The sequence below is a fragment of the Pinus tabuliformis genome, chromosome 8 (genome assembly GCF_031772625.1).
Source record: "Pinus tabuliformis cultivar Carrire ecotype Pingquan chromosome 8, CPIR1, whole genome shotgun sequence".
In the NCBI taxonomy this organism is placed as follows: domain Eukaryota; kingdom Viridiplantae; phylum Streptophyta; class Pinopsida; order Pinales; family Pinaceae; genus Pinus; species Pinus tabuliformis.
Window position 1 is genome coordinate 1,529,307,494 of NC_142294.1, and position 12,200 is coordinate 1,529,319,693.

Here is a 12,200-nt window from a genome sequence, read left to right on the forward strand (position 1 = left end):
GTAACATGCCGTGGCTTTTACATATTACCGGGAGAATTAAGGGTGGCGGCAGTTGGCGTAGTATGTCATTATGAGAGTTGCTTTGGTAACCCCCCCCCTCCTACGTGTAAATGATATGATTGGAAATGCAATCATTTGATGGTCCTATCAACTTCTCCGCATTATCTATTATTTAATGCTCATTCATAAACGTGCGTACCTTCGTATTTTACCTTTTTGATTGCTGCGTCAAAAAGTCTTATCTTGTCTTCTGCTGGATCATAATAATTACCGCGGATCTGAAAGCATGGGAATATGGGTGATTTGTAATGATAATGACGGGAAGTGATAGTAGGGTGTTGTAATCATCACAAGAAGTGGTATATTTTATCAAGATTCGTTCCTTTGGGGCTGAAGTGGTAAGACTGGCGTTTTCGTACGTGAGGGAATTTTGCTGGGAAGGATATTTCGTGATCGGGAAGCAATGTTGTGGCACCGGGATTGGTGTTGCAGCAACGGAAAATTGTCGTTGGGGCAACAGGGACTGGTGTTCTATCATTGGGAAAAAGACGTTTGTGAAAACGGGGAATGTGCCGGAGTAATGGAACTGGTGTTGCAGCAACAGAAATGGAGTTGGAGCAACAGGAAATGGTGTTGCAGCAACAGGAGTGGTGTTGCAGCAACGGGGAATGGTGTTGCAGCAACGGGGGTGGTGTTGCAGCAACGGGAAGTGGTGTTGCAGCAACGGGGAATGGTGTTGCAGCAACGGGGAATGGTGTTGCAGCAACGGGAGATGGTGTTGCAGCAACGGGAATTCCGAGTCCGCACAGTAATTCCTTTGAATCTTTTGTTCTCAGCTACTTCCCAGGCTAAATTTGCAAAATACTGAAATATAATATCGCAATCCTTGGCAGGATTTATTAGTTTCTAAAAAAAACAAGAATATCTAACCTAAGAAAATTACATAATAAAAATTCAAGTGCTTTGAGGGACAGCAAGTTCCCCTGGAAAAGAATACTGTTTTATTGCCATGCAAGTGGCTTTAAAATCTTCTTTGGAAACCGGCCGCTGATATAACCGAAGTCGGTAGCCATTCACTAATAGTGGTGTTCTTTCCCCATCAATTGTTAAAAGTCTGACTGTTCCATTTGGAAAAACAGCATCCACTTCATACGGCCCTAACCACCTTGTTCTTAACTTCCCTTGAAAATTCTCGAAACGGGAATCATAAAGTAAAGCCCAGTTACCTTTCTGGAATTGCTTTTGCTTGATGGTTCTGTCATGCCATCTGCTTCTTTGTTGCTGTATCATAGTTGTTTGATGGACGGCATCCAGTCTTTTCTCATCCAATTCCTGAAGCTGCTGCAACCTGGCTGTTTGTGCATCAGTTAAATCAAGGTTCACAACTAAGGCAGTTCTTAAGGTTTTAATCTCAAATTCTACAGGGAAAATAACATTCTTTCCATAAACTAATTCATAGGGTGAAAAGCCTGTTGTATTCCTCCAAGTGGTTCGATAGGCCCATAGAGCCTCGGGCAACCTCTGAAACCAATCCCTTCTATTCTCCTTTATCGTTTTTGTTAAGATGGCTTCTATGACCTTGTTGGTACTTTCCACCTGCCCATTTGCTTGGGGGTGGTATGGTGTAGTCATTTTGTGCTTAATATGATATTTTTGGAGCGTATCTTTGAAGCCATGAGAATTAAAAGGAGGTCCTCCATCAGTGACTAATTCTCTGGGTAGTCCAAATCTAACAAAGATTTCTTCAAATAAGAATGTTAGTACTGCTTCTTCATTAGCTTTAATGAGTTCTTTGGCCTCTACCCATTTAGTCATATAATCCGTGCATACTAATATGTAGACTCTTTGATTAGATGGAGGATTAATGGGACCTATAAAATCTAATGCCCATTTCTCAAAAGGTTCAAGAGTTACCTGGGGGTTAAGTGGCATTTCATCCCTATGGTTAGGCTGACCCATTCTTTGACAGCTGTCACAAGCCTTCACATATTTTCTAGCATCTTTAAAAAGTGATGGCCAATAATAACCCATTCTAAGTACCTTGTGTGTTGTTCTTTTGTCTGCAAAATGTCCTCCACAAGGGCCATCGTGACAAGCTTTTAACACATCATAAATTTCATCTTCCCCAATGCATCTCCGGATTTCCTGATCTATTCCTGTGTGGAACAGACACCCGCTTATCCAGCTGTACCTAGCACTTTGCTGGATGATCTTTCTTCTTTCCCTGTGTGATAGGTGTGATGGTAATTTTCCTGCAACTAGATAATTGGCAATGTCTGCATACCAAGGTGAGTGAGCAGATACTGCAAATAAATACTCATCCGGAAAAGAATCATCTACTGGAGCATTTTCATCAGTTTTTAAACGAGAAAGAAAATCAGCAACTACATTTTCTTTTCCTGGCCTATCTACAATTGTGATATCAAATTCTTGTAATAGTAATAACCACCTGGTGACTCGGGCATTTGTAATTGATTTATTCATTAAATACTTAATGGCCGAGTGATCAGTATGCACAAAAGTAGTATAGCCAGTAATATAATGCCGAAATTTATTAATAGCATAAATAACTGCTAAAAATTCTTTCTCAGTCACTGTATAATTTAGCTCAGCTGGTGTCATGTTTTTGCTAATGAAATAGATGGCATAGGGGAGATTGTTTTCTTCCTGACCCAGGACAGCTCCAATTGCCGTATCTGAGGCATCAGAGGAGATATGAAAGGGTAATGCCCAATCAGGTCCTCTCAAAATAGGAGCTGCGGACAACTGATGTTTAAGTTTATTGAATGCATTTTCGCAGTCATCAGTCCACTTGAATTCAGCATTTTTCATTAATAACACAAACAGAGGAGAAGCTATTTTAGAAAAATCCTTAATGAATCTTCTATAATATCCGGCATGTCCTAAAAAACTTCTCACCTCAGTTTGTGTTTTGGGGATAGGAAGGTTCTGAATCACCTGAATTTTAGCTGGGTCGACTTGAATTCCTAAAAATGAAATGAAATGACCTAATACAATACCCTGATTCATCATCATATGGCACTTTTCAGTGCTTAAAGCAAGGTGTGCTTCTATGCACCGCTTAAGTACTTTTTCAAGGTTTTGCAGTGCATCTTCAAAGGTCACTCCATAAGGAGTAAAGTCGTCCATGAATATTTCTAATGAATCGTTTAACATATCAGAAAAGATTCCTATCACCGCTCTTTGGAATGTTGCTGGAGCGTTGCATAGCCCAAATGGAAGTACTCTGTAAGCAAAGGTTCCCCATGGGCTAGTAAATGTGGTTTTGTCCTGGTCCTGGGGTGCAATCCTAATCTGATTGTATCCACTAAACCCATCCAAGAATGAGAAGAATTTCTTACCTGCTAAATTATCCAATACCTGATCAATAAAAGGTAAAGGGAAATGATCTTTTTGGGTTGCTTTATTCAATGATCTATAGTCTACACATACTCGCCATTTCCCATTCTTCTTCGGTACAATTACAAGTGGGGAAACCCACTCACTATCAGATATTGGATATATAAATCCTGCATTTAACCGTTTTTGGAGTTCCTCCTTCACAATTTCTCTAAGGTTAGGGTTCATTCTTCGCTGGGGTTGACAGACTGGCCGGGATCCCTCCTTAATATAAATACGGTGAGTGCATAGTTCAGGGGAGATCCCTTTCATGTCTGTGTAGTCCCATGCAAATGCCTCTTTATTTGCTTGGAGTAACTTTATTAATTGTTGTCTTTCATTATCAGCCAAGTCAGGATTTATATTTAGTGTTTTACCAGGTTCAATTTCAATTGTTGTGCTCTTGGAAGGGTTGCCTAATGCTGTCTGGCATAAGTTTTCATCTTTCATATTCTGCTGGGATTCAGATTCTAAGATTGCAGTGAAGTGGTTAAATGTTTCAGGGTTAACCGAAGAGGGTTCAGAAATAAAGCTGCTAATTAGTTCATCTTCGGTGGAGTCCTTAAAAGTCAAGGCTTGTCCAATAGTCAGTATTGGTTGGGTTTCTTCATCCTCATAGTCTACCCATACGGAATTGTCACTATTGATCATGGGTGTGGCATGAGGATAGAGGGTGAGCTGTTTAGTTTCCTGCCCGTTGGATATGGTCATTGATCCTGATTTGCAGCTGATGAAAGCATCTGCTGTAGCCAGCCAAGGTCTCCCTAGAATCAACGGATGACCCCCCAACTTTGTTTTAGTTTGTAGCACCACAAAGTCAGCCGGGTAGTTCCAGGATTCTACAGAAATTATAAGATCTTCAATGACCCCCTCAGGTTTAATTGTAGATCGGTCAGCTAACTCTAAAATTGTTGGAGTTTCCCTAATTAAGTTTTTCAACTGAAGCAGTTGTGTTGTTTCGAGTGTCATAATATTTATTGCAGCTCCTAAGTCTACTAGAACTTTAGAGATAAAGGTTTTTCCGACCTGGACTCTTACTGTAGGGTGACCAGGGTCACCGTACTTCACAAGATAATCTTTTTCGGTCATTAAGGCAGTTAATTCTCCCATCACATGAACTGTGAGGGGATCCTTAGCCTTTCTTCCCGGTTTCTTTATACAAATGTCTCTAATGGTTCTAGCATAAATAGGCACATCTCTTAATGCTTGCAATAATGGGATTTTAACATACAAATTCTGTAACTCTCCTAAAAGGTTAAAGGTAGGTTGCTCAAGTGTTTTCGTGAGAGCTAGCCGTTCAGGAAAGGGTGGATCTATCATTTGATCATTATTATTAGGTGTTGATTCTGCTGTTTCAGCATTGTTGTTAGGTGATTTTTCTTTTCTAACTTCTTCTTTGTCAGAGTCAGTGATATCATCTATAATGGGTTCGACAATTCTCCCAGAGCGAAGATGGATATCATTACATTGCAGGGGAGAGACAGGTTGATTGTGAATGTCAATTACTTGCAGGGCTTTATTATTATTTGGATTAGGGTTAGGTTGTACAGGCAGCTGCGGTCTAATTGCCTGATTATTTGGAGGAGTGTTAGATGGTAGGGAAAGAGATTGTTGTTGTTGAGGAAATGGCATCTGTTGGGCTGCCCAATTTGGATTCCATTGATTGAAATATGGTTGTTGGGGAGCCCAAGGATTCCATATAGTAGGATCATGGAAAGGAAGATTTGGTTGCTGCATAGGTGGAAAGTTCATTGTATTGAAGGGTGGGTACTGCATTTGGTTCATGGGTGGGTAAAAAGGAGGATTATTATTCCAACGACTGAATGTTGTATTAGAGCTCATACCTTGTCTTTGTGGCCACTGCCTCCTCTGTGTCATCAGGTACACTGCTTCAGCCTCTTCTTCAGTTGACTGCAGTGCTGCTTTGATTCCAGGCAGAGAGGGGCATTGCTGCGTTTCATGGTCCTTCTCGCAGATTGTGCAGATAGGTATCTTATCCAGTGGGCATTCCCTCAGTGGGTGCTTTTCTCTGCATTTGGAACAGAAGATAGCTAGAGCAGCTTCTGCTTCCGCCTGTTTCTTCTTAACCTGCAGAGCATCGATTTGTGAAGCAAAAGAGCTTAGCATCTCAGTTTTAAATTCTTCTAATAAGTTACCTATTTCGGCTCTTGTCGCTCCTCCACTGGCTGACTTCTGAACTCTTGAATACACATTATCTCTGCTCTTTGATCTGCTGCCTGCTCCTCTTGAGCATCTCATGCAGAGATTGATGATTTCATCAAATGATTCTTTGGAAATGTCCCCTTTTCCTAGCATGTTTAGCATATCCAAGCAGTCATCTCTTACCCCTTTTAGCAATATGGTCTTTAGAATGTCTTTACTCATATTAGGATGGTCAGACCTCTGCAGATTATACTGCAGTCTTTCCACAAAATCTTCTAAGCTCTCGTCTTCCTTCTGAACCATTTTGAACAGTTCTTCCTTCCTTTCCCTCGTTCGGCAATAGTCTTGATATTTGGCCAAGAATCCTTCTTTCATCTGGTCCCAGGTGGTGATTACCTGAGCTCCTAAGCTCATGAACCACCTCAGCGCATTTCCTTTTAGTGTTGCTGGAAACAATTTAAGTTTCTGATTAGGAGTCACATAATCATAACTTCTGCATAGTATGTCGAATTCAAAGAGGAATTCGTCTGGGTCCTCAGAGGATAACCCATGGAAGTTGGGTAATGCTGAGAGTGGAATATTCTTCATAGGGGTCGTTCCTCTCGGGAGCTCCCCAATAGGAAATTCCAGGGTAGAGAGCGAATTTTCCCCTCTTCCTTCTGTTTTGTTATCCTCCATTGGTCTCTTTCCTGAATCACTTAGTTTGTCTTCTGTATCTTCAGGTTCTTCCACCGGTTCCTCAGTGTATTCTGGTGCTTCCAGCTTCCTTTCAGGTCCCAGTACTTCCTCCGTCTGTTGGTCCGTCTGTGAGGAGTATTGGATTTGCGGTCTCCGGGAACTCGTCCTCTGTGATGTTTCGGCCTTTGAGATGATCTCGTCAATAAAAGTCTTTCTTCCTCCCTTGCCGCCTGCGAAATTAGGTTTCTTGCGTCCTCTCATGCACCTGTTATTTTCACAAAGAAACCATTAATGCTTTTAGAAATCTTTAGTTGCCTTCCCCGGCAACGGCGCCAAAATGTTGGCTAGTTGAATTGTTTATGAATTAAACAATCAAGTACCACATTAATTGTCAACCAGGGAAAGTCTTTTTATTCCAAAGGCTACTGCGTACTGTATGTACTTAAATTCTAAAAGCATTGAAAAGCTGTAGTATACGTAATTCTTACGCTAAGTCATCACAGTACTGTTAAAATGAAAGCAATTAATTAAAACTACAAATCAAAATGATGGATGCTCTGTTGGCAGAGGATCAGGACCCTATCCTCCAGGTGGGGACGTTCAGCACCTGCCCCTGTAATCAGATTGCTAATGCACACTGCACTCTAATTCACCGGTGAGAAACAACTTCAAACAATTAATGAAACAGAGTACTAGCAAAACAGAAATACCAGAGGTAATGCTACAGAATCCAAACAGAGTACCAGAAAGAAAGAAACTATTACACACTTACACACTTGACAGGAAAGTAAATGGGTGAATCTTGTGAGGAAGGTGGGCGCAGTCCTTCTCACAAGATTCCCCAGGAACACGAAGACTGGATTAAGTGCTCAAAACAATTTTATATTCATCTTCCAAAAAGGATTCAAATACAATAAAGTTCAGACTTGCTGATGTTTCTCAAAATCTCAGTTACAGACTGACTATAGACTCCAGACTGATCCCCCTTTCTCATGTAGATGTCTCCTCTTTATAGAGGAGACATCTATTACAATAGAGTATTACAGTTCATTCAGTTAACCCATTCTATCAAAAATAAGAATTACAGAATGATGTTACAACAGTATGATAATATGTTCTTTCTTGGGTTCTGGCTGTTACACAGTTGGTAACTGACTTCGACCGTCTTCTCGGGATCTTCGCATTCCTTTGCCGCTTCCCCATGCTGTTCCTGATTTAGGCAATGATGACTGTGTTCTTCCTGCTTTAGACATCCGCTTGATTATGCCGCGTCAGAGTTCTTTAGATAGTTGCCATCTGTTATTCGTGGCTGTTGCAAAATAGCTTGCTTTAGATGATTGCTGTTGCTGACTGTAGCAACTGCGGAGTTGCTGCTTCTGGTGTTGCAGCAACTGCGTAGTTGCCGTTTCTGGTGTTGCAGCAACTGCGTAGTTGTTGTTTCTGGTGTTACAGCAACTATACATTATAATTCCTGCAAGCTTAAGACAATTGCTTGACAATTTAGTCATCTTTTCCAAGGATAAATATAAAGATATTCACGAATATGCAATGAACAATTAAACATAGATATGCGGGAAGTTACTTCGTACCTTGGGGTAATTATGTCATTATAAAATCAAAAGCTTTCAACCTATGACTGCAAAAGGATAATATTATAACAAAAAGATAAGGTCAAAATAGGTCAATTCTGAGTCCCAACATGATTTTGGAGGTTAATAGTTTTTTATATTGACTCCCTCATTCCCACACTCATATATTAGAGTCGGGGTTCATGTAGGTCATAGGAATTAATATGAAAAATTATTAAGTTAATGGTTTTTCATATTAACTCCCCTCATCCCCATCCTTGTATAACCTCATCCCCACCATCATATATGAGGGTGGATGAGGTATAGGGGGAGTTAATATGTAAAACTTAATGCATATAAATAGTTTTCCATATTAACTATTGTTAAACACACATGGAGAAGACAACCAAATAGGATAAACGTGGATGCTTTATTATTCACAAGATGTACATTTATAATACATTGGTGTGATTGTTGGATTCATATTCCAACATCTCTTAGAATCCCTTTGACTATTCAACTCCCACACCATAACTCTTAGTGGATTAGGTGTCCAACATTACCCCCTAACTCAAAGGGGTATATATGAGTCCAAGAAGAGAGTTGTAATAGAAATAAAACAAAGGATGATAGAAATAAGCTGAACGAGCTCTCTAAAATGATGGCATAAGGTGGGAGAACTCAAGGTCTCAACTGGTGGTGGTTTAAGGATGACCACCAACACTGGAATGCTTAGTGCATTTCATGGAACTCTTCCAAATATCGCAATAAGGTGATGTATTTTGCTAGATGAAGTGCTCCTTAACATTTTGAAAAGGGAGACCTTCGACCTAGAAAAGCGAGGGATGCAGCCTGTGGTGGTTTAATTAATTCCACCAACCAAAGGAATGCTTAGTGCGATTCCCAAAACTCTTCCAAGTCTGGCAAGATGCTGAAGTATTTTGATAGAGGAAGTGTCTCTAATGCTTTGGAGAGGTAGACCTTAAACCTACAAAATGGAGCTATGCGACCTGCGGTGGTTTAAGGAAGGTCATCAACCAAAGGCATGCTTAAGGGATTCTATGTCTCATGCTACAACTCTGAATCTAGGTATCGTTTTCTTTGGATCTAGGCTCAAGCAACAGGTTCAAGTTGTGTCTTAGGATTTCTTGATGTGGCTTTAAAACTTGTAGATGACCATCATATTCCCTCGTTAGGTACAAGGTGAGAAGATGGAGAAAACTCAACTGCAAAACTTTTTAATACTCTAGAAGAAATTATGACATATGACTAAAATATCTTCTTGGTTGTTGAAGCCCATTGTCAAGAAGTGATCCATCCAAGATGAATCTTTTTTATTGCATGAAGCTTGTTTCTGAAGCATTTGTTTGAGTGATGACGATGCTAACCACAATGCTCACATGGATGAAGATCAGAACAAGGATCTTTGAGATGGCCAACTCTGTCACAAATTTGGCATATGAAATCAAACACTTTGAAATTTCATGGGCTCGGAAAAGTCTGGAATATGAAAGGACACATCCTTGTCATATCCAAGACTTATTATTTGCTTATTATTGAAAAGATCTTCCCAATGTTGGATGACTTGCTTGGGAAGTGCACATTGAATTTCCACATCTGCATGCAAATATGCTCTTGAATCAACCTCAACTTCATATTCTTGTTGTTTATGGGAGTCTATATCAATCTTGAACAAATGATTTTTCTGAATAGAAAATAGTTTAGAATGACAACTCTTTTGTTGAAGCTCATCTTTAGCTATGACTCAAGTTGTAGAGAATCAATATTTTCCTATGCATTTTCCAAGAAGTTTTAAATGTCAAAAGGAGTTCGCTTGTTGATTTTAACTGTGCTTTCAGTATTAGACATGATTAGAGTTCCGAATAACTCTAATAAATTGTTAATTTTAGCCATTTTTAATTTTCTTTTCTAAACTTCAAAAACTTTCTTGCAACTCCACTCTTCTACCTATAATGAATACAAATAAGCCAACTAAAAGACTTGGTCCTAACAATCTCAATGATTAAAAAATGGCATCTCCATCAAGGAAAAAATATGTATGCTTGATCGCTTGTTGTGCCTGAAAATTAAAGTCAATAACCTAAGCCAAAGTCTCCAATACGAGCATCAAAATTTGCGTCAAACTACACATTGTTTTATTTCACGTTTTTGGGGGTAACGGAAAGATGCAGAATTTGAACAATTTTAAAACATAAGAAAATATTCCTTCTATAGACTTGAATCTAGCCCACGACTAGTCCATCCTTTAATGCGACATAAAATGCAAAAGAAATATTCCTATGAAATTTGATATATAGTTTGAATGTTAGAATGTGTTCAAATTCCACTGCGTTCAAATTGAAATGATATTTGCATACCTTCGAAGTTGAATTGAAGTTTCTTTTATTTATGGATTATGGAAAGTCATTTTTGTCTCTCTAGTGACCGTCGCTAGCTTATTTTCATGAAATGACTCTTTTAAACAAAGAAACAACAAGAAATATTAATAAATAGAATGCCCAACATATATGAAACCAATTCAATGCACATTTAAACTTCAACACTCCAAACACATTCAATACTCAATAGCTTAACACACATAAACCTCTCGAGCATCTGGGGTCATATATAATATAAAGATAATACTTAGAAAACCTTCATTGCTTCGTTCTGATGCTTGCTAGGAACAATCAAAACAAAATCTATGCAAAGCACACCTTTGGAATTTGTGCAATCAATTTGTTCTCAATCTTGACTCGAAACTCACCATCATATATGTTAGTCTAGTTTCCACGAGCATAAATCACAGGATAATTACTTTCAATCTTATCAGTCCTTTTCAAAATAGTGCTCTTGCACAACTTGATTACCATCAAATGTATAAAGAGAGAAATGAACAAGCCTCACATCCCATCCATGAATTTGTTCAAAGATATAAATCCGATGGCCCAATTATACTCTTGCAAGCTGTATCCTGAAGAAAAGATTATATTCTCCTACAGGCAGTTGGAACTTCACAGTGCCATCTACTTCAAACCACCAAAGTTACAGAAGATATGCCACTCCATGGAATCAAAACTACAAATTGGATGAAATGTAAGGTTGGCTAGATTCACGTATATACTACAACTGTATTTGAAACTTTTCTAACAATTGTTACAAGATGGTCAGTTCCCAACATACATGTGCTTCAACAAACTTGAATGGAGATCATTCAACATGTATTATGAACATGAAATTGAATGTAGGAGTAATTCACAAATAATCATTGCTACTTCAATGCATTTAGGACTCAATTCATTCCAAGTCTAATGCTAAAAGACGATTCTCAATGGTTCATAATTCATGAAATTTATAAACAAAAGCGGCAACAACAACGACCATATCTATTCAATGAATATGAAATAATCCAACACACAGAAATAAAAATTTGTATTTAAGGACCAATTTACGCACAGATAATAGAGAGAGATAACACACAGAGCTCAATGCGTTTACATATAGTATGATACCATAAGCTCCATTCATCACACATAAATCATGCATGGAGCAACCAATCTTCAAAGTTTTTTATTCCACAGACTTCAAGCTTCAACAGTGAATGTCTGACCTCCAATTTTTTGTTGGAATAAATTTCTCAACACCTACTCTATCATGCGCTCTGCATGCTTGAAGACCAGAGTCTATGCGTTTACAATACTCTCGTAGGCTTGTCATAGTGTGTATCATCTAAGGAGGGCCTTGACCAATGTGTACGATGCATAAAATGACTGCAAAAGCATTATAGTCAAGCAACAGAAGGAGAATTTAATTTTGACACAGCACAAATGGTTTTACCAAGGCAGGTGATGGAAGAGGGAAAGGTTATAGTGGCAAAAGGATTGCTAAAATGGGAACTGTGCATTTCAGGGATTAGGAATATGGCAAAGAAACAACCATAAATCAAAGGAGTTACACCAAATCTGACAATATCAAAATGGCATAGGTATTTTGAACCAACTTGGCTCTGATACCATGTCAAACACACATGGATAAGACAACCAAATAGGATAAACATGGATGATTTAATATTCACAAGATGTACATTTATAATACATTGGTGTGAATGTTGGATTCATATTCCAACGTCCCTTAGAATCCCTTTGACTACTCAACTCCCACACCTTAACCCTTAGCGGATTAGGTGTCCAACAACCATCCTCACCCACCCTCATACATGAGTGTAGATGAGGTGGGGGGAATTAATATAAAAGATTATTAATATATTTTTCATATTAACTCTCCCCACCCTCGTCCACCTTTAGATTGTAGAAATTCTCACTGTATATTAAACTGATTATGCAATGTACTAAAGAAAAATACTTAATCTACTTCTACAATCAAACTTGCAAA